We start from the raw sequence: 24902 nt of genomic DNA, 5'->3' as shown, positions 1-24902 counted from the left end.
TGATAACGCTCAGCTGTCAGAGGAATCAAGAGGGTCAGTTTAGAGGAGGTTGATAAGGCTTTTTTATGTGGTTTGTGTCTGTGTATCCAGCTATGTGATTGTGTGTTTATGACAATTGTGATTGTGTGTTTATGACAAATGTGGTTGTGCAAGGTTGGGGTCGATAACATTGAAGACCTTTGAGCAAGTTACAGTGTCCCATCTTATCTGTCTATCTTTCAATATAAGCTAAGCACAAATATGTTAAAGGTGTCCGTTGTGGCGATTTTCACCAGTGGCTGCTGTTCTTCTCAGATCTGTCAAGCATATTATCAGTTTTTCAGCTCATTGTTTTCGTTTTACAACCTGCAACTTTACTATTTTAATTCACACTCATGGCTCACTAATCTCCCAGTACCACTTGGCAGACAAAGTTAGCAACCTGCTGATTAACATAATGGAGCAGTTGGCAGCTAAAGAGCCAGACGTTCCTGTAATAATTTGGTGGAAACCAAAACAGGACTAAAAAGAGAATGATTATGGGACGCGCTATCATCAGGTGGTCAGAGACACTCCTTCAAATGAATACTAATGTTGGTCTTTATTTGCTGGATGTGACAAGAGACAACTGATGGCTAATGAGTGAGTTTAAAGCTGCTGCCTCTTAATTGACAAAAATATGAATTAATACTACAGTTATCAAGGCTTTTGTTAGGAGATACATTTAATAAAAAAGTTTCCTTGTTATATTGATGAAACAAAACATAACATTTCCAACAGAATACGTTACCTTATTGTACATAAGAAGTAATAATAAAGAACAGCTCACCCTTGCGCCTGTTTGTCCTTTTGTGACTTTTACCTGGAGGTCAACGAGAGGCCAAATGTGTCGGTATATCAAGTGATATATCACGTATGACCCTCTATGCTCTACATAAATCCTTGTTATTCTCACCTTAGATTTGTCTTATACTTCTGAAAGAACAGAGCAGCAATCAGTGTGCTCCAGAGAGAGGAGAGAGAAGGAGGGGGAAAAGGAGAGCAGAAAATGCTCAGTCATAATTGGGCTATAAAGAACATTGTTAGCAGTAAATGGTCCACATCATGTGATGACTCAGCCGTTCTTGAATTCTATCATGAGCCAGCAGTTCTGTGAGACGGCTGGTGTCACTCATGGATAGACGCACAAGGCGAAAAGGTCAGAGCCGAACGAAAATTTCAATTTTGGCAAAGTTACTTGAAAAAGTAAAGTTTGTTAAGTTTGTACTCTCTGTTCTGTATTTTGGCCCTTTTCTGAAGCCGAGAAGTGCTGATGGAAAGCATGCAACATTGTTCTCTGGAACATCAGATGACCACCATCGTAACTTGTCATGGTGTGAGTCAAGAGGAGTAACACATTTGTGGCTCACAAAGGCAGAAAATCCCAGTTGCACGAACTCACCACTGACTTAAAAGATTGTATTTGTTCTGCACAACTGGAAAGGATTTCAGTATTGGTTGCTGGAAGCATGCGGATAAATCATTGTAGAAATTCAGATTCACTCCACAACCAGATCAATACATCCTTAGAAGTTACTCTTCCATTATTTTTGGTTGACCAGAAGCTGAATGTAAAATGCATAATTCACTCACAATTTGTTTCCCCCCTGACAATAGTCTATTTTTTCGGTAGACCATCATCTGAATAAGAAATCTGTGTTAGCCGACTACGTTATCAGGAACTAATAAGGCCTTAATAACTTTAAGGCTGGTAATTCAGTTTGTTAAAAGAAATTAGGTTACTCCGAGAACCCTTCATTTTTTATCTGTGTCATGCACATAACTCATCTGTACTGAATAGTTTTAAGGATATTATAGACTCCATTTTCAGGTGGTCACATTTTGCGTCCTGGGCCGATCAGATAGCCAACAAACATCAAAACAGCTAAGTTAACAGCTAAGCACAAACTGATGCATTCTAGCTAGATGTTGTAATGACTTAAATGCATCCATGTCCCAAAAATACACAAATGCCATGTTTTCTGTGCTGTTACTGAACAGCTTCAAGTGCATTACCACCACCATCTGGACTCAAGGCCCTTATTTGCATTTAGAGCAGGAAAACCAAGATTGATTGCACTCAGATTTGTGATCTGGCTGGCCGAGATGCATATGTGGCTAAGTGTAAATGAAAGTGCCTTAAATGTCATCGGGCTTTTATCTGGATACAAAACACTTGAAATGACAAGTGTAAATACGGGATGCACTCCTCCACCCTGCCCACCCCCCTCGTAACAGAGGCTACAAGTGAAAGACCAACAAAAGAAAAGTGCCACTAGCAAAGGCTGTTACCCTTTTACATATTTTATAACATTGTAAAGAAAAACACTGGCTGTATTGTGGGTGGGAAATTCCTTGAGATAACAAACACGTAGCATTTTTTTTAGTGTGAGAACAGCCTCTAGAGTGCTATCTTAGACAACAATGTTTAAGTTCATGTAAGATGACTTTTTCATCTCTGGAAAATGTGGGGGTGTTCATATATTTAAGGACGAGACAATAAAGTGTTGACAACATCAGGAACTATCAATGCTGCATGGCCCTCCATAGACAATGTTGCATTATGGGTTGTTTGCAGCCTTATTGTTGCAAAGTGTTTTCAGTCTGTTTAGTGGGGGAGGCTTTCAGAAGCTGCCATGGAGGAAATAAAGTCACGACAATTGAAAACAAATTCATTGCGTAAATGTATTGCAAGTGTGTTTGATACAGCTCAAAACTGACATGTGTTGGCATCGCCGAGAAAAGGGCCACAGCATATGTTTAAGTCATGACTCCAGAGAAGTATTTCTCACTGCTAGCATTGGTGGTGTTTGAACAAAAGCCGAGGATTATCATATAATAAAGCAATTTGTCACACTGTAAAAAACAAAACAAACAAGTCCTCGTACAAGTGTGCAGATGATGTAATTCCATTTTTGATCTCTTTCATTCATCAAATACAAAATTTGGTTGTTTCAGTTTTCTTATCGTTTTTTTCAGTTGGCTAATTAAGGCACACTGACGTCATGCCTGCAAATATGTCAAAACTTATCATAAACTTTGATTAAGTGTTTACATGACTCAGTTTATCCAGTTGTCTGTGACAGGGATAAGTTGTTTCCATGGACTTTATGAATCGAAAACTAAAACAAACCTAAGCACGGTCATTGTACAGCTGTCTAAAAGTTCTCAAAGTTTTGGTATGAAAGCCGCCTTGACATTAACACAGAATAAATCACAACTCGCCTCCTGCCCATGCATCATTTATGAGAAGATTAGAGACCGTTGGGACTCATTATGCTCTAATGGAGACCTGGCCAGCCCTCCCCACAAGCCCCTCAAATTGGGAAACTCGTCCCTCACCATATTGGGTTTGATGTCACAACTCCATCTGGAGCCATTTTTGTAGGCAGCCATTTTGTATCACTCCTGACAAACGTTTCACCCATTTTATTTGGGTGTAGGAGAGAATTCAGGCCATGTGAGCTTATGCCGAATTGCACAAAGGTTGTGATTAGGACAACAAGTGTGCGGTGTGTTTGGATGGTTTTCTGCAATTGATGTTTTTGGAAGAAGTTGTCCAGACACAGGTGAAATCTAACTTTGTGTATGCTTTTGACCACAGACCTCTTGTCTCCCTCTTTTACTATTCTCCTTGTTTTTATTGCTTCTCCTTTTCCCGTCCTCTCTCTCTACGTTTTCACTCCCTACAAATCTTCTCGGTCCCTTGCATCCTATCCTCCTCATCTTCCTCTTTTCCCTCCTTTGTCTTCCTCTATTTGAGCCTCTCCCCACCTCGCCATGCCTCACTCCTCTCCAGTGTTTCACTCTCTCACCCTCATTTTCTCTGCTGCAAATCTGCGAATCAGAATAGGTTTCCACGGGGAACGGTTCTGAAAATTATCTTAAATTTGTCATTCCCCATCACTGCTGCTAGTTTTACCCTCAATTTGTTGCCCAGAGCCAAAAAGCAACATGGGATTCATGAAACGTGCACATACCACAGAAAATGTGATTATGGTCCATTCATCTCTCTTTCCATCCTTCTCTCTCACTATCCAAAACAACTTGGGAATAGTGAGGCGTGCTCACACCTCTGACTGGAGTACTTCTCTTTCTCTTGTCTCCTGTTTCTCTCACCCAACCCTTCCCTGTTTTTGCCCCCTCCCATTTGCTTTTATTTAATTTTTTCCCCTTTCACTAAACTTGCTTCGTGTTATCACTCCTTCTCTCCCTAGTTCAAAGTCTCTTTTTTCTGCTTTTCTTTCCATCTATATTTTACTCCCTCATGCCCAGAGGTAATTCTCCCCATCCTCTCCCGAGCCTTATTCATCATCATCATCATCTTCATCGTCATCATCATCATCATCATCATCATCGTCATCATCATCATCATCGTCATCATCATCATTATCATCATCTTCATCCTTTTCTCTCACACACACATAGTATACACCACTATTGACATGCACAAATCCAGTCTGCATATCAGTGTCATCGCTTCTGACCAATAGAGAGGATGATAGCATGTGGGCGGGTTGAGGGAGACAGAAAAAGAACAAAGATGGGGATGAAATAGTGACGAGGAATAAGGAAGTGATCCATACCCCCCCCCGCACACACACACTACTTTATACACACATACACTGTATGGCACTGTAAGCAGCCTGGTATTACGCCATGGTGTGCAGTACCATGGCCACTAGAGGGTGTTCAACATGTTAGTGTCCCGGTTGCATGAAATGTATGCATGAAATTTACATGCATGTATGACAATGGTCGAAGAGGGAGGTCACGTGAGGAAGTATAAAGAGTGATAAAGTCCATGTAGGGAGAAGATTGTGGCTAGTTTGATGGAACAAACACAGGATTTACAACCGGACGGTCGATGTTCGACTTCTTGGGAAAGCAAAGATTTCTTTAACGCAAGTAGCATAAGTAAATTAATGTAACTTATTTGACTTACGTAAAGTATGTTACATAACTTACATCGTGTATATACAGTGGGTACGGAAAGTATTGAGACCCCTTTAAATTTTTCACTCTTTGTTTCATTGCAGCCATTTGCTAAAATCAAAAAAGTTCATTTTATTTCTCATTAATGTACACTCAGCACCCCATATTGACAGAAAAAAACAGAAATGTAGAAATTTGTGCAAATTTATTAAAAAAGAAAAACTGAAATATCACATGGTCATAAGTATTCAGACCCTTTGCTCAGTATTGAGTAGAAGCACCCTTTTGAGCTAGTACAGCCATGAGTCTTCTTGGGAATGATGCAACAAGCTTTTCACACCTGGATTTGGGGATCCTCTGCCATTCTTCCTTGCAGATCCTCTCCAGTTCCGTCAGGTTGGATGGTGAACGTTGGTGGACAGCCATTTTCAGATCTCTCCAGAGATGCTCAATTGGGTTTAGGTCAGGGCTCTGGCTGGGCCAGTCAAGAATGGTCACAGAGTTGTTCCGAAGCCACTCCTTTGTTATTTTAGCTGTGTGCTTAGGGTCATTGTCTTGTTGGAAGGTGAACCTTCGGCCCAGTCTGAGGTCCAGAGCACTCTGGAAGAGGTTTTCTTCCAGGATATCTCTGTACTTGGCCGCATTCATCTTTCCTTCAATTGCAACCAGTCGTCCTGTCCCTGCAGCTGAAAAACACCCCCATAGCATGATGCTGCCACCACCATGTTTCACTGTTGGGATTGTATTGGGCAGGTGATGAGCAGTGCCTGGTTTTCTCCACACATACCACTTAGAATTAACGCCAAAAAGTTCAATCTTGGTCTCATCAGACCAGAGAATCTTATTTCTCATAGTCTGGGAGTCCTTCATGTGTTTTTTGGCAAACTCTATGCGGGCTTTCATATGTCTTACACTGAGGAGAGGCTTCCGTCGGGCCACTCTGCCATAAAGCCCCGACTGGTGGAGGGCTGCAGTGATAGTTGACTTTGTGGAACTTTCTCCCATCTCCCTACTGCATCTCTGGAGCTCAGCCACAGTGATCTTTGGGTTCTTCTTTACCTCTCTCACCAAGGCTCTTCTCCCACGATTGTAGGTAGGTAGGTAGGTATATACTTTATTAATCCCCGAGGGGAATTTTTTTTAATTTTTTTTTAAATTTTTTTTTAGATTGCTCAGTTTGGCTGGACAGCCAGGTCTGGGAAGAGTTCTGGTCGTCCCAAACTTCTTCCATTTAAGGATTATGGAGGCCACTGTGCTCTTAGGAACCTTGAGTGCTGCAAAAATTATTTTGTAACCTTGGCCAGATCTGTGCCTTGCCACAATTCTATCTCTGAGCTCCTTGGACAGTTCCTTCGACCTCATGATTCTCATTTGCTCTGACATGCACTGTGAGCTGTAAGGTCTTATATAGACAGGTGTGTGCCTTTCCTAATCAAGTCCAATCAGTTTAATTAAACACAGCTGGACTCCAATGAAGGAGTAGAACCATCTCAAGGAGGATCAGAAGAAATGGACAGCATGTGAGTTAAATATGAGTGTCACAGCAAAGGGTCTGAATACTTATGACCATGTGATATTTCAGTTTTTCTTTTTTAATAAATTTGCACAAATTTCTACATTTCTGTTTTTTTCTGTCAACATGGGGTGCTTAGTGTACATTAATGAGAAATAAAATGAACTTTTTTAATTTTAGCAAATGGCTGCAATGAAACAAAGAGTAAAACATGTAAAGGGGTCTGAATACTTTCCGTACCCACTGTACTGTTACATGTGTAAAATTACTTAGTTTGACCCAAACCATGATCTTTTCCTGAATGAAGCCACATGTTTTTTTTGTGCCCAAACCTTCAATTGTCAAAATGTGAAACTATCGTGATATTGTCTGATGGACTGAAGGTTGTGTTACATGCTTTGGCGCAATAACTGATTTACAGTATGTGCATACTTAACCTTTGCCCCAGCCTTGGCCTGAGTGTTATACAAAACAGCTGTTCGTTTGCGCTTATTTTGGAGGTATCCAATGATGTTCTCCCTACACACTGTGTATTGTTGAAATCAATTAAATAAGGGATAATTAGAACTACCCAAGGAGTGAGAGAGATAGGCACGAATACAGCGAGAGATGAAGTCTGACAGAATCAAAGAGAGAAAAGCTTTTTTTAATTTTTTTTTTTATTAAATGCTATTTAAATATATTTGGCTGGTGAGAATGACATGAATAACATACTTTTTATATTTGTGAAATATGGTTCAGTCAGAGTAAACAAAAAAACTGATAAAGAGTACAAGGCGCTTAAAAAATTTCTGAGATATAACTGTTTTTTATCCTGGCGTTACAAACCACAGGTGTAATTTCCAAAATGCTGTATCTTCATTGTGAGGAAATTCACATTATTATTACAATGAAGAATCCTGTTAAAGTGTCAAAATGTTGTCAACCAAGGTCTTAATCATTTTATACAACACAAGGCAGATTAAGAGATACTGAGGCCATTGTATGGATGTGTATGAGTAGACAATATTACATTTGATTAATCTTGATTTAATCAAAGCAGATCTGTCTCGTGTAATTTAATTTTAATGACATTTATTCATGACAGGTATAAAGTGGTAAAAGACAAGAGCCACTTCAGTACAAATGGCACAGGAAAAGGACAGACTAACACAAAATGCTTTCAACCGTACAACTCTGAGGAGGCAAAAAACTGTTCTATTGCACTAAGATTGATATTCTTTTAAATTTCATAAAGGTAAACAATTCAAGAGTTGTTGGTTTCAGATCTCAGGGATGTGCAAATGCAATAGACAAAAAAAAGAAAAGCATGCATATGTTGTTATTCAGATAGTGTTGTTTACTTGTTTTGCATGAATTATGTATTGTATTCAAGTCAGCTTTTTGTTCTTTCCTTTGGCTCCTCAATACAAGTCTTCTGTTAACAAACAACCCATTTTCCTTGTTATCAAACGGTTGTAATTTTAGAATTGCTTATTTAAAACTTAACCCAGTTACATGGACAATCACAGTTTGAAGTGTCAAAGTAAAAACTGGTAATGTTATTTAATTGATTTAATAATAACAAATTTATGAACACATATGCTCACACCACAGAAAAATAAACAAAGACATGCACAAATACTACACTACAAGTAGTACTTGCTTGAACAAGCACACACACACACACACGCACAGTTTTGTGAGACAGTAATGTCATAAAAATGGAAAGACAGAGCTCACAGGGAGATAGAGAGATGGAAGAGGGATGACAAAAGAATAGAGTACACTGCGCACACACACACTGGGGAGGAATGATAAATTAACATCATGTGTCGTCACAGACAGTTTACCCATGTGACATTAGCTAAGATGATGGATGAGTGCGGTTTATAGACAAAAATATGTCTTTGTGTGTGTGCGTGTTTCCATATGTCTGTGTGAAACTAATGCAGGCCGCACAACTCCGTGCCTCTCTGGCTTGTGAGCGTGCAAATATGTATGACTTTTGTTTCCTTGGATTGAACAAAGTCTGTTTTTTCATGCTTATGCACATGTCAATATACCCAGTTATTGTTTATTGTTTTTCTTGAACGCTATCCTCCTCTTTTTTTTGAATGCCATATTTTCTTCCTGCCTCCCCAAATCTGTCATACAGAGATCATTGGCGCAACAAATACCCATGCAGCACTATTTAGTTGACCTGCTTGAACGCGGTTTATTCAACTTTTTGGGCCTAAAATAGATATAAAAGAAACAACACATTGTTCATTTTTAAAACTGGTTTGCCTCACATAAGAATAAACAAGTCAGGAGGAAGGAGGTGATTCCAAAATGTGAGATTTTCGAATAATAACATTATTGCATTGTTACACGAGGTCACAATCAGCATTGTAATACACACGTGTGTCTGTGTTTCTTTTAATGCTTAATTGAAGCTATTACTCCCATATCATGTCTTTAAATGTGTTCTGTAGTAAACCAGATTAGATCAGCAGGGGGCTGACAAGAAACAACTGAGACAAGTATTTAAAAGAATATAAAGCAACAGTCATAAGCACTCTTTGATGCGTTTAATGCCAAATGGGAGAGATGCCAGCTACAGCTGAGTTAAATAATCAAATAACATCTGAACTACTTCAAATGTGTGATTCCAGATGAAAACAGGGACAGTGGTTAGACACTGTCTTTTATCAACCTGTCGTCCACCAAGAGACCTCCCTGCTCTCTAGCTGGTTGTTAACCAGAAATCTACAAACACATTTACAAGATTTACAAGAGTCATCACAACGCAGGACTCTGCTTCAGGGTGTGAGCATGGAAGTGCTGTGTTTCTGACTCTCAAAGATCTTTGTGTTTGGTAGGACAGGTCTCTCCATATTGGGTTCTCAGAGGCCAGGCAAGATGTCTTCTTATCATTTGGAAATCATACAGTTCAACAGTCTAGTACATGTGAAGGTGTGTGCTCTTCCTTCTTCGTGTGCTATCGAAAAGGATCATGTACGTATGCATAAGATTGTGGGTGCTTTAAGGACGCTCAGGATACTTTTTAAGCATCCTTGAAAATTCTCTGAATGAAGGACTCTGTCCTTGGTAGAATTTCAGAGGATCGAGACATCGGAACAGTTCTTCTGCGGGGTTTGATGACAGCATCCATATAATGCAACCCACCAAAGATGCATCCTTGATGCACATTGTGGGTGTATGTGCAAGTGAGGGTGTTGTGGGTCAAGGAAAGCATACTGCATGTGTAGCTGTGTGTTTTTCAGAGTTAGACAGAGGGGCCCTCCAGAGATTATTTTGGACTGAAGTTCAGAGAAGTTTGTGGACTAAACAGATGGTCAGAATTGGTGCAGGAGAGGTATTTTTTTTTATATAATAACCCTGATGTCATCATTATCCATCCATAATGCCATCCATTATCTATACCTGCTTTATCCTGAACAGGGTCACGGGGGGGCTAGAGCCTATCCCAGCTCACATTGGGGGAAGGCAGGGTACACCCTGGACAGGTTGCCAGTCCATCACAGGGACAGACAGAAACAAAGACCATTCACACTCTCATTCACACCTAAGGGCAATTTGTAGAACTAGCAATTAACCTGGGGTGCATGTTTTTGGATGGTGAGAGGAAGCCGGAGTGCCCGGAGAGAACCCACACGGGCACAGAGAGAACATGGAAACTCTGCACAGAAAGGCCCAGGACCGGATTTGAACCCAGAACCTTTTTGTTGTGAGGCGACAATGCTAACCACTACACCACTTCGCCACCCATTACTAGGATTATTCTCAAAATGTCTCAACAAAGGGCCTCCCCACCCAAAGAATATAGAAGTCTTCTGTGGGTATTAATCCTCATAACAAGTACATTTTGTATTTAATTAATGGACGTCCGCTCTTCATTGAATTACAAACCTTGAGTGCAAGTGTTAGTGTTAATCCAACATTTATTGTTCTGAACTGTCCTTTACTGTCTAAGGCCATTTCTTTTGTCCATACTTGAAAATGTTTTATATATATATATATATATATATATATATATATATATCACAGACACTTTTAACCAAAGATTTTGAATTACAAAAAATAGGATACAATACTAGTAAAGCCTATAATATTATTAACTTGTAAACATTATGTATGAAGATCACCAATTCTCTCACAAACTAATCTCTAAGGGATATTGCATCCAGTCTTGCTCCACTGGAAATAAATAGATGATCAACTTTGCGGATGAAATAAAAAAAGGCTGTTTGTGCTTTTCCATGAAACTGAAATATGATTCACTGCTGTGCCAACTGTTCTAATGAGGAAAATATGTCCTTATCCCCCAAGACTGACACTGTTGATGTCCCCAAATGTGGAATAAACTGTGAGAGGAAAATTTTGTCAAGTCTGGTTTAGGGTGAATTAACCCTTCAAAGCAGCTAATCAGGTCGCTTGAATGCAAAATCTGAGAATCGTCATTGGCTTATAATATGTTGTCAGAATATGCAGAGTAAATACAAAAGTACTGCTGAACAAAGAGAAAGACTGGCGAAAAAGCGTGTTGAAAGCTGGATTTGATCCCTTAAGAAGTGGCTTTGATAGCAATGTGTAAAAGTAGACACTGGTAGCGTGTAGACAGTTGGCACCATGAGAGACACAAAGACGCAGAGAAACAGCAACACATTGAGAGAGAGAGAGGGAGACATTGTGGTTTTTCTTCTCATGGATATATAATCAGTTTAAGAGGAAGTTTTTTCCCCTCAGTTTTGCTTTGATGCACAATCAGATTTCGACCCGCACTGTAATTCTCAGTCTCTCTCTTCATCTGTCCCTCTAACTCTCTCTCTCTCGCTCTCTCGTTGGTGTTTGATGTGGTGGCACCCTGGCATTGTTCTTGCCATTGTGCCAGTGTGGAACGAAGGGAGGAGGGACAGGGGACGGGACAGAGATAGATGAAGGGATGGTATTGCAGTATTGATGTGGCATTGAGGCCCCAGTAAAGTCGAAAATCTGGATATAATTGACAGCTATGCTGGCAGATCTGGGATTCCCATCAGAACATTGAAGGACTGTTCTAGAATGTTCCAGAATGACCTCTGAGAACTCTCTGGAAGGGCCAGCAGGCAAGAGGACTCATATATCATCATATTATCATTACAAATACCAAACATTCATGTTTCTAATTAATCCTCCTGCCCTTGTTTATCTTCCATTACGCTGTCCTTATCTCCTGTGTGTTCGTGTGAGTACTTTGTGTGCATTTGTGTGTAAGCTGACTGGATACAGTATTGTGCAAAAGTTTCAGGCACTGATGATTTATAGATTCTTATCCATCTCCGAACATCATTAGGGAGGCATCTGTCTGGTCCCAAATTCATTATGCAACAGAAAAACAAGTCCAAACACGCAGCTAGAGTCATAAAGAACCATCTTCAGTGACAAGAAACAACAAGGAGTCCTGCAGCAGATGGTAGGATCTCAACATCACAGAGTCCATCTGAGATTTCATAAAGACACCAAGTGGCAACACACCGTGATGTATTGGCCACCATGGGCTTTTGAAACCTCAAGTCTGACATTTCACTCATCAGCATCTTGATTTTTTTTTGGAGTTGGAAGTCACCATATTTGAATGACCTGAGGAGAAGGAAAGGGGTTCATCTGACTGGGAACCCAAAGACCTATACCAGAAAGCTGACTGCACCCCAGGCATGCTGATCAAACCAGACTCGCCCCCAAAGATTCCTCTCTTTGAAGCGTAATATCTCATTATTTATGGAATTAGTTTCATAAAAAAACATCATGATGATTTGTGGGAAAACAAATATGATATGGGAGTATATTGGAGCCAGCCCCTGGTGGCCTTCAGTGATATTGCACCTTGAGGCACTCCCACATTAGCTTCACTTTTCAGACCCAGAGACTACGTCCATTTTTATATACAGTCTGTTCAAGAGACAAAGGAAGTCAGGACAGCCTAAAGCCACACAAGTGTTTTTCTGAAACACTTGAAAAAACCCACCTGCCATGGACCTTGAAAACTGTATTTTATTTTGTTTTACTCTGTTGACTGCACAAAAAAGAACCATAATTATAGCATTAAAATTAAACTTTTGCACAGTAATGGATATGACATACTGTTTGTGTGTATGTGTCTCTGTGTGCAGTATGTGTGCTTTCAAGGTTGACTGGCGAAAATAACAATGATCTGATTGGCTGAAGTTTCCAATGATGACATCTGAGGTGGTTCTGTGTTACAAATCATCTGGTGCATCACGTTGTCACTTCAGGAGCACCTCAGATGGTGATCTTTTTTGTAGTAAAGTTTTGTTTTTGCAAACTGCCAAAAATGCTGAAGCGCTCAATTTAAATCCTTCATCACGTAACATCAGTATCTTTTCTCTTTTTAAAGGGCATAACATCAATTTAGCAGTCAGTAAGAGAACAGTTATTTCAACACAAGAATCAGAAGGTATTCAATATCAGAAAGTTATTCAAACTGGATCATATAATCCCATCAAACCGAAATAATGGGATTATTCAATCTGTTGATCTCCAATGAAGGAGAAGCGCTCCTGCTTCCCCTTCATGTGGTACCCGATCATGTTTGGATGCTTGTCTGTGTGTGTGATTCCCTGCTGGTGTGTGGAGTGCATTTCACCTCACCCTATCTCTGTCTGAACCTCTCTCTCTGTGTCTCTATCGATTTAGACCACAGCAAATGACTAATTCTATTTAAATGACCCTGGATGAATACAAAGGAACCCCTTCACTGACTCATGTGGAATACTAAAAACGAAAATAGCCAGAAAACAACTTGTGCACTTACAGATGAATCTCTGTTAGCTAACACCAAATACAAAAAGGCAATCCCAGCTGTGACTCCCCGTTAATGCCGAATGATTCCTGCTGACAGATCTAGGTACCGCAGGACGGCGCGAACGTTCTTCCACTGCCTAACGCCTGGATCAGACTACACAATATATTTGTCTTTCACGATGGGAACTATGTCAGATTAGGGAAACAAACTGTCGTAACTTATTGTTGTGTCTTTATGTCGGCATGCTGGCAACACTACAAGTTTGACTCGGATCATCATTCACGTTTGTGCCTGAGCTCCTGTGTAGTTGGGGAGGAGGGTCAAGAAGTTGTCAGTAGTGGCAAAAAATGCACTACATGTGGTGCACTCTATCATTCTATTGGTCCAAGTCGGGGAAGACGTCGTAGGATTTGTCAAACCACGCAGATAAAAACAAAAATGACATGCTCGACTTTTCTTCAGGGTGTCGTACGGTGCTTCGCTGTTCTTTATTAAGGTCACATTACAAGGCCCATTTGTCGTTCCCGACGGTCATATTTGGCCCCGACACTGGAAATTTGCTGGGGGGCTGAATTTGTTTAGTGTGTGCCCAGCATAATGTTTCACTTTTTGTCTTTTGGCATTAACTCTGTAGGTAAAGTCAGCCCACGCAGGTTAGAAAACCAAAAATAGCTTTTTTCTATAATGCGGTATCTACAGTCTCTGTCTTTGAACCCACTGATGTGTTCTTCTTGTGTCAAATACTTGTAATTTGAATAGTTTAATCCTAAAATGTACAACACCACATAGATTGGGCACTTTCTCTTCAATGGGAAAAATGACCTGAGCATACAAAGCAGTTGACACTGAAAATGGAAATCAGTCAAATGTCATCTTAATGAATTCAGTCTGTCTTTGATTTAACTTTGAATATAAATTGTGTTTGTATACCCTTGATGTTTTGCTCTCAGAGAAAAATATGAAGAAAAGTCGAAAATGTCACCTGTAACTGTGAGGCGCAACTGTGTTGTGTGTGAAATTCAATGGTTCAGTGGCAAATTCAAAAGAGGAAATACAGTGTGTGTGAGAGAAATAAAGGGCGATGATGAGAGGCTGTAAGAGAAACAGAAAGAAGGAAACACAGACAGACAGACAGACAGTGAAACTCAAAGGGAAATGATTGAACCGGAGAAGGAGGAAAGAGAGAGTCGGAGGAGAGAGGAGAGACCGAGAGATGATTGATGGAGCCAAAAAGCCGATTTCTTGCTTCATCTGATCTGCATTACTCTGCAATCAGCAGACACACTCGCATACACCTTGCAATCAACACACATACACACTCAGCAACTCCCTCACTGACTATTAGTCTGCAATCAACACACAGGTTACTGATCAGCAGCTGTCATCAACTACACACACTGAATACATGTAGACAACACACACACGCAGACACACAGACACAGTCATTTTCAGATGGCGATGAAGACTGTACTCATTTACCTTGGTGCAGATATATTTGGTCATCACGCTCAGATGCGGCTTACACGCACGCACGCACGCACGCACGCACACACACACACACACACACACAATGTCAGAAGATACATATCTGAGAAGGTGAAATGCTGCACACTCAGGCCCAGTCTGAAGGTTTCAGCATGTGTTAATGGTAACACCTCCCACCTGGTTTTACAGCTACTTTGGGTTTTGGGTTTTGGACGCAGGCAACCTTGCTTACTTTCTTTTATATTTTCTCTGTTAATCCCCAAAGGATAAATTAATCTTTTTGCTTGCCTTCTCAACAGGAAGGTCAAACCGCAGGGTCGGCTTAACAACTGCTCCCCTGGAGCTGTGGGCCTTCAGCATCTTGCCTCAAGGACATCACTTTTTGGTCAGTAAAACAAAATACACAGACCTAAGACCTGAAGGCTTGACTCCTCTATTTTTGTATATAAAAAATATTCATAGTCTGAAATGATGCGTATCATATGCAGCGTCTGATTTTGCTCTCAGAAAGATAAAGTTATGACCAAGCATTCAGAAATGGGAATATGATAAGGGGCCACATTTTAAAATCCTTAACACTCAAATTCAAGCAAATGATTATGGAGAGATCCATTTGCAGCATATGCTGAAGGTTACTTTGAGTAAAACATTAAATGAGTTTACCGTGTAACTGTTCTTGCTGTTTATATTTCTTGCGCAACTTTGTTGGGAGGGTCATACAATTACAGCAGATTTGCGAGACTGTCTTCCAATTTTATCTTGGTCTTTTGGTGACTTCTCAATCAGTTTAGAAAAAAATAAAAAAATAAAAAATTGTAGTGGTGGTGCAGCAGCGGGACATCAGAGAATACAGAAGTGCCCTTTTTGTGAGATTCTCCTCTTTACTCTTTTTTTTTTTTTTTTTACTGTAGCAGGAAACATTAGACCTTTACCTTTTTAAAAATACATACATTTATTTTTGCTAATTTATCAGAGCTTCGCAGTTACATGCAAATCTGCTATACTGCACATTGTGCGTTATTGCTGTATATGCAGGAAGGTTACAGCGCTTTATGTTTATTAAAATGTATTTGGGACTTAAGCAAAGGAAACAACAGTAAAATATACCCACACACAGACACACAAAACCCTGCTTAACATACAAACGATAAAAGATCACTCAGAAGTGAAGCCATTGTTAAAGTGAATGAAACCATTTCCTCTTTAGCCTACAGTTTGGTCAGGCACACATACACGCACACACACAAATATGCATTGACTTATTATTAGCGTAATGTATGTGAAGTCTTTAAAAGCAAATGCATGCAAACGCACACGCACACAATCCATGTGCATGAGTGATTAGTAACTTAATGTTACTGAAGCGTCATCATTTTTCAGTTGAGTGCTGGAGGTTTGTTGCTTTGAATTATGACCTCTGTATTGCCATCCATCTACCGCTCTCTCTGTTTTCCTTCCATCCTGCGTCTCTCTCTCGCTCTCCTGCTCTGTTTCAGTCTTCCCTCCTCCCTCTTTCTCATCGTTCATTTCTCTGCCTGCCTGATCATCATAATCAGATATGATTTATAGTGACACACACACATGCAAACAAACACACACAAATCATTAATCAGATATTTGTCCTGCAGTGGACTATCATAATTTTAAAGATAACAGAATATCTGGGAGATCAAAAAAAATGCACAGCAACAAGATACTGTCTGATGAATTAGTGTCTTTGAGCTGCTTATGTGTGCACACACACTCTTTTTGTTCTCACATGAGTAGATACCTGCTTAACAAGCTACTAAGTATCTAACATGACTAAATTCACACACACACACACACACACACACACACACACACACACACACACACACCAATCCTTCATCTCTGTCATTATTTTGTCATCCTTGCTTTAGCCTCGCTCATTCTATGCCATACTGTACCAATGGGATTTATGCTGTGAGGATGCTAATGATTGCCGGTAGCTGATGTTAAAGGTGTAATCAGTAATATTTCAATGACTCTTTGCTCAAAATGGCTGTAATTTATGAGCGGGAGACTTGGGTGTTGATGATCAATGCCAGCAGCTCAGCAGCCACTGAGGTAACAGAGGGGCTTTCAAATTTTCTCAACCAGACAGGTCTGTTTAGTGAGCTTGTATCTGTGAATGTGAAAGAAATGGGGAGATTATCAGGCCCGAAAGGGCTTCTGAACTTAATTGAGCTGAGGGATTTTGTGCTCCAAAATTAAAAAGCCACCATTTAATATAACAAATGCCCAGCTTTGCTAGGTGCTTGTGGGTATAAAAATAAAACATTTTTGCGGGTTTGCCTTGGGTTTATCAATGGCTCTGTTCAGACCTAGCATCAACATGCCTTCTTTGTGATCTGATGACCAGTGGACAGCTCTCTGTTGACACTTCTATCATGTGTCTTCACATGCATGTATGCAAATGAAAACTCACCCAGAACGCATGTTAATGTCAGGTCTGTACAGCATCAAACGTGATTAGAAAATTTTGGTTCCAAAAATATTTTCTCAACTTATTTTGCAAAAACAACGACAGCCAGTATCGACTTGAGAAAGCTACATTTTTCAAAATAGATTCATAAAATCTAAAGTCAAAAGTTTAACATGTCAAAAGATACCTGGGAAGAAATTAGTACTCAAAATGTGTTTATTGACACAAAGTCTTTAAGGACAATTTCATTTAGATGTCTTCACCAGCAATCTGTTGAGCAGCATGCAGGCTCTTCATCCCTTCCTCTAACCAATAAAAGATAAATAACACTAACTAGAGCTAAACTATGTCTTGTTTTATGGACGATCAATAAAATGTTAAACTCCTAATGACATTTTCTGCCGATTTAACAAAGCTTTATACTACTGTTAGTATACTAGGAGAGAGGAAGAGGAGGGGAGAGGAAACCAAGCAAAAAGAGAGTGAGACAGACTAAAAAGAAGAGTAGAATATAGGACAAAGGGAGAAGTAGGATGGAGAGGAGAGGAGGATGGAGAGAGGAGGCAGAGAGGTTGTGAAAGAAGGACAAAGGGAGGGCTAGAGATAAAAGGAGATGGGATAAAAGACAGGGACGCAGGGGGGAAGAGAATAGAAGAGATGATGGGGCAGAGACATACAGATGGAGAGCAGGGGAGGGGGGCATTATAAGCACAGTGATGACCATATTGTCTGCATTATCTGCGGTGCGTATGTGTGAGTGTGAGTGACGCCGAGCAGAAACTATCCAGTGAGAGCAGACAGTCGACGGCACTGATGGGGCTCTCACATTTCTGTCTTATTTAACTCTAGAGCTCTATAGCATACTTTAACTCTATAGCATGCTGCTTTTACTCAAAATTGCTTTTTAATGGGTTGCTGGCTTTTCGGGAACTACTGAGTTGTGATTTTGATTGTATAGTGTTCCTGCCTTCCTTGCTTTCTCTTCTTTGTATCATTATCAGACAGAAAAGTAGTTGGTATAACTGCACACAAACTGAAAGCAAGGAGGTGAAAGCATTGAGATATACAGAACTTCAATCAAGTCAATCATATCAACATCTTATGTGAACAAACTATAACAATGCCTTAGTTAGTCCTGAACAATAAAAGCATAGTTGACTGAAGGAAAGAGATTAGAGTGGATCAGACACACTTGATTCCTGCCGATTGGATTGTTGAAGAGTTTAAGTATTTGAGTTTACTTGTCTGTCACATTGTTATATATGTCTTGTCACAGCCTGGCTTTTAGACTGTGACAAAAATGCACTATACATCGGGGTGGGCTAAAGAAAGTGACTTTATATGTAACAGTTTGGGAGGAAATAATAGAAACGGATGGATTGATCATATCTCCAGTGTCGGGAGTGGATGATAGACAGTATGCTGCATGGGTGTCACACTGCAAAACAACATAAAGCAGTAGAAAGCCACAAAGCAGATGTGTTGGGAATGGAAATTTCCCTGGAGTGGCTGCTACTCTACTGTTCGTGTTACATGATTTCGCACCTCATAATTTTCACTGCCACTGATGCAGGACGTAGTGCAGAGCGAATGTAGCAGATCCAACTGAAGTGCAGGAGACCTTAACCATATTTGGATATGCAGGTATTGTAGAAAACAAGATCTTTTAAAAACATTGGCAGTAAAAGTAAGAAAGAAAAAAAAAAAAAGCATTTCTATTTTAGTCTTTTGCAGACTAATCCACTCTCTACATTGCCTGGAGATAGATAAATCTGTCAGCACACTCCACAAAAACATGACTTGTACTTGTCCTCACGACCAAAATAATAGGTTCAGCTCTGAAAGGAATTGTCACTTTGGGCTTTGTTTCGGGCTGCTGAGCCAAAGTTCTCTAAATTTCACAGTGCCTCATTCACTGTTCACAAATAACACTATTAAACAACTGGTCAACAAAAATGTTGAGTGTTTTTAGGCACCATACTTTTGATTTACTTCCGAATCATGTTTGCTTTTATCACAAGTGGATAGCAAGTACTTCTATTCACACCTTGCATTAGAATGCATCTCCACATGTGTCTTGAATGACCGCTTGTGCTTATATCTCACTTTCCAGCTTTATATGCAACTATACACACACAGTACATCACATAAATACACAAGTTAATGCACAGACATGCCAGTAGAGAGGAGTCGAAGCAACAAGCATTTAATAAAATGAGACGACCATGCTTACTTGAGCCTCATTTCAATACGCTGTTAATTAGCCGACTAATGATATATTTCACATTTGTAAATTTCTGAACACAAGAGTTTGTAATTGACAACCTGAACTGTCAGACGCAACTTTATCATTACTGTTCAGACTCAAATTATTATCAGACTATTCCAGTAGGTTTAAGAAGGTTGGGTTCTGCGCTGCGGTGGATAAATAAACTGTGCAAGGAGGTGGGGCTCTTCTGTAATTTTGAGTTTGATGTATGTCAGAAGTATTAGAAAAATAAATATAATATATATATATAATGGTTTGAAAAGCTGAGATGTAAATATGTGCACTGTAAATAGTATAAATACTGTGTTGTGTTTGTGAATTATGACTTTATATATATTTATATATATAAAACAACTAAAAAAACTAAACCCAGATTAGGTTTTAGTGAAACAAGTGTCAGGTAGACAGATTGTTTTTTTTATTCACCCAACATCTTTGGTATAAACATCTTGGGTGTGAATACTTTGAGCTGTTTAATGAATCATTTCTCCCTCTCACACACACAGTAAATATGTGGATAGTAATAATACACTTTAAGACAGTTTGATAGACAATGTAAATGTAATAACTGATATAGCTTTTGATGATTCCTCATTTCTTCCTTTGGCGCTTTCTCTCTCTTTTTCCTTCACTTTCTCCCTTACTCTCTTTCGTTGCATATTAAATGTAAATTGTGGCAGAAAAGCTTGAATTTGAATCTCTTTTGGGACAGTAAACAACACTCTCATTGTTATGCCAACCCCTGTCTTGTGGTGAACACGTAAAGAGAGAGAGAAAAGATTCTCTTCTTTCCCACTTGACCCACAGGAAATCAAAATCTCTCCTGGTGAAAACATGAATTCTATAAGGTTTGGAACATTTTGTTAATTTCCTCTCCATTTCCTGCTTTCTGGCCTTTTCTGCCTCCCACTAAACACACTCTCACACATGGATGCTCACACACCTGCGTACACACACACACACACACACACACACACACACACACACACACACACTCACACACACACACACACACAGAGTTATGCTAAATTGATCAGTGTCAATCAAAACTCTGAATTCCCTCTGGGACACTTCCCAGCTGTTGTGTTTCCTTTTTTGGATATGCGTGTTCCATTTTTTTTTTTGGCTATTTCCAATCTCTTCCTGTACAAAAAAATTGTCTTTGATTCCCAGTTAGAAAAACAAACTGCCTGTCTTTCTGCTTATATTTGTCACTTACTGCATATTTATTTGACATTGACCTCAACTTGTCTTTTTTCCTTTCTTCCCCCTCATTCTGTCATGTCCATTTCACTCTCTCATGCTCATCTTCTCCAACTCTATGTATTAGTCCACCCTTGTCATCTGTAATCAAGTTTTCTGTCCACCTCATCCTCGTCCACATCTGGGAGTATGATCTGGACCTCCGTTTTCATTTAGCCACTTGATGACTTCATCTCCTTCTCATCACTGCATATCGCTTTCCTTGTGTCTCACATGCCAGTTGTCAGTAATTCAGGGGCTTACTCAACTGTCCTCTACAATGGATGACTATTGAACCATTGGATTACATCCTGGCTGTCAACCTTTCATCCCTGAATGCTGCAAACTTCATCTGATTGGACAGAGAGAACAGCCCGGTATCACACCAAAGCATGTAATACACCCTCATTCCACTAGAGGCTACAGTGTTAGTATCATGCTTTGGCTTACCAAGGCGTGAAAATCACTCGCATGTCTGACCAGGGTTTACGTGACACAGTGAACCACCAGATCCTTATTTCCTCCCTTCAGGACCTCTGTGTCTCAGGCTCTGCTCTCTCCCTGTTCTCATCCTACCTCAATGACCGCACTTACCAGGTAACTTGGAGGAGATCTGTGTCCGAACCTTGTCCTCTCACTCCTGGGGTCCCTCAAGGCTCCGTCCTGGGTCCCCTCCTCTTCTCTCTGTACACCAACTCTCTCGGCTCTGTCATTCACTCGCATGGCTTTTCCTACCACAGCTATGCTGATGACACCCAACTGATCCTCTCTTTTCTGAAACACAGGTAGCAGCATGAATCTCTGCCTGTCTGACTGACATCTCTCAGTGGATGTCCTCACACCACCTGAAAATCAACCTCGACAAGACCGAACTGCTCTTCCTTCCGGGGGAAGACTCTCCCACTCACGAATCTGACTACTACCTTGGACAACTCTGTGTTAACCCTGACCCTGACTGCTAGGAACATCGGCATGACACTCGACAGTCAACTCTCTCTTTCTGCCAACATCACTGCAACAACACGTTCCTGTAGACACATGCTGCACAACATCAAGAGAATACGTCCTCTTCTCACTCAGAAGGCGGCGCAGGTTCTGGTCCAGGTTCTGGTCCAGGCTCTGGTCCTCTCACGTCTGGACTACTGTAACTCCCTCCTGGCAGGTCTACCTGTTAGTGCCATCCATCCTCTGCAGCTCATCCAGAATGCAGCAGCTCGACTGGTCTTTAACCTCCCGAAATACACTCCCACGACTCCGCTCCTCCGCTCCCTTCACTGGTTACCAGTAGCTGCCCGCATCTGTTTCAAAACATTGGTACTTGCGTACCGTGCTGTGAACAGATCAGGTCCAGTCTACATCCAGGACATGGTCAAACCTTACACCCCAGCCCGTTCACTTCGCTCTGCATCTACTAATCGGCTTGTTGCTCCCTCACTGCGAGCTAAACACTCTACAAAATCAAGACTGTTTGCTGTCCTTGCTCCTAAATGGTGGAATGAGCTCCCCACCGACCCCAGGACAGCGGAAACTCTGTACATCTTCCGCTGCAAGCTAAAAACACACCTCTTCCGACTTTACCTTAAATAGTAGAACTTCAGTAGCGCTTAAAATGGCACTTACTTATAGCACTTTGAAGTTTGGCTTTCTTGAAGAAATTGTATTTTCTTGATTCTTGTTGTTCTGGGTTTTGTACCCTCATGGTTGAAATGCACTTATTGTAAGTCCCTTTGGACAAAAGCGTCAGCTAAATGAAATGTAATGTAATGTACGTACAAAGAGTGAGAGTTCACATAGGGAAGAGGTCAAGGGTGGTTGAATGTAGCATGTAAGTTGCATACATAACACAACATATTTAACTTATGATGCCATTAAGTGACCTACAGGACTTACTAACGTTATCTACTGTACATTGAATTATTTACTTTAACCCAAACCATGATCATTTCCTTAACATAACCAAATAGTTTTTGTGCCTAAACCGAACCAGTTTGCTATCGTTTGGACTGTCACATTAAGCCCAAACCATGGTCTTTTTCTACATCTAACCACAGTTTTTGGTGGCTAAACCTAAGGCACCTTCCTTTCAATGCCGAAGCAAGGCAAAATGTGACACTGACATATTGTCTACTGGACTGATGGGTATATTACACGCTGTGTCATAATATCGGGTTGCAAAGCAAACACACTGGTTTCTTTCTCCTTTTTTGTCTCTATCTTGAACTCTATGACCGAGCCTCCTCCCTCTGTAGATGTGGTGTGGATTTCTTCTATATTTTATGACGTAGAAATACTTTCAAACTCATTAAAAACCTAAAAAACACATCTCTGTGAAGTTTAACAGCTTTTGGTGTATATTATCAGCTTTTTCAGCAAGGGTGTATGTTTACCCCTAAACTTATTTTCATTCAATTATAACCTGAATTTCATCAAAGTGGTTGTGTTTTTATGGAGGAAACAAACACTTCATTAAGTTTGATGCCCACATAACTTTTGTATTTCAGACAAAGCCATTATATAACTAATGAAAATCAAAACAAACCATCATATTTCAATGCAGTAATATTGTTAGCTTTGAGACTTTGATCAGTTATTTTTAGTTTTTTTGTTTAGTTTGTTTCAATGCGTAAGCCCAAATGAACTAAAACAAATGCAGAACTTTGAGCAGTTTGTGTATGTTTGGTGATGCGCAAGGATGTAAGGCCCAACTTTGGCAGATGGCAACCAATGACACAGAGTGGATATTTTGTCCAGTAAGGAGCTGATATTTGCTGTTAATTCATTTCCCTTGACAGCAAATCATCTCTTCAGTTCTACATGTGACACTTTACCTTCATTTGTTGAATTTGTGTTTTTTTGTATTCTTAATGCCATGCAAATATATTATTTCCACACTTTTGTCCAAATATAAAATAGATAATATCACACAATGTGAATAAGCATCTTGGTAATTACAGTTATTACATTTGTTGTTTTGGTTTTGTCTTTTCCCCTGCTTCTTTGCGTTATAATTGCATAAGGCCACGCTAAATAATAGAACGTTTTGGGTGCAAATTAAATGGGCTCATCTCACAGTGTTTCAATTGTATCCAGAGATAATCTGTGGGATTTGCTTTGTTAGTCAGAGTGAAATGACTTGGTTTATTCTGTGTGAATGTGTGATACAAAACATACACGGGGTAAATCACATCTAAGTCTAGTGTGAATAGCCCTTTAGATTGACAAGCCAAGGACAGTGAATTGTTTGGGATTTCTTCTTATCTTAATTTTTGTAAGAATATCAAATGTTTGGGAGAAGGGAGAACTTTGTGACAGTAGATTATTGGGAAGAATTGAAAGCTTATATTGTGAACTAACAGAAACAGTGTTGCATGAGTTTGGAACAGCAGTTAAACCACTGCGGCACATTGGTAAAAACAACGCTTCTGCAGGCTACATAGGCTGTTCTAGTTTTTAGACTGAGTGGTATTCCCATAAAGAGGACCAGTCTTCAAGGTCACAGAGGTTCATCGTCAAGAAAGACAGACAAAGAAAAAGTTGGACAAGAAGGAGGGGAAAAACAGACAACAGAAGCGCCGAGAGACGTAGGGAAGGGCAAAACCTCATCATAAAGGGAAAAAAGATATACAAAGTTTAAAAACAGTTTTATGAAGACAAGAAGCAGAGAAGAATGAGACAGGGAGGGAGGAAGGGGTGGAGGCCGGGTTGATGGCCATGCATGAAAACAACAGAAAAGTTGAAAAGAAAAAACAGAGACTTTACCACAGAGAAGCCGATTGCATGTTCAGATCTTTAACTACTGGTCAAAACAACTACACATAAACACACACACAGACATTCATGCATGCATGCAGAGCCCGACACACTCAGAACGGGGTTATTCTCAGCGATAATGTCTTTAGCAGTGCAGAGGCCTCTTTGGATTTTGGGTCCTGTGGCTGGGCAGCTCTGAGGCCACAGGCTATGATAGCTACTAGCTGGTTTGAGACACAAAAAGTCAAATCATCTCCCTTAAAGACTGCAGAAGTGACAATGATGGACATAATTTTTATTTAACTTAACAAGGGAGAGTGCATGGCCCCAATTACAGGTTAACCTCAGTGTCTTTTGGCTGATCCAGAGTACTTTGAATAACTTGAAGTGAATTTACTTAGTATTATATGGTGCTCAAATACTTCCAGAATCAGATACACGATATTAGACAAATCTG

Source organism: Embiotoca jacksoni, unplaced genomic scaffold (genome assembly GCF_022577435.1).
Source record: "Embiotoca jacksoni isolate LCO1_2020_lvr unplaced genomic scaffold, fEmbJac1.0.p SCAF_7, whole genome shotgun sequence".
NCBI lineage: Eukaryota > Metazoa > Chordata > Actinopteri > Embiotocidae > Embiotoca > Embiotoca jacksoni.
Note: the sequence above shows the minus strand (reverse complement) of the source record.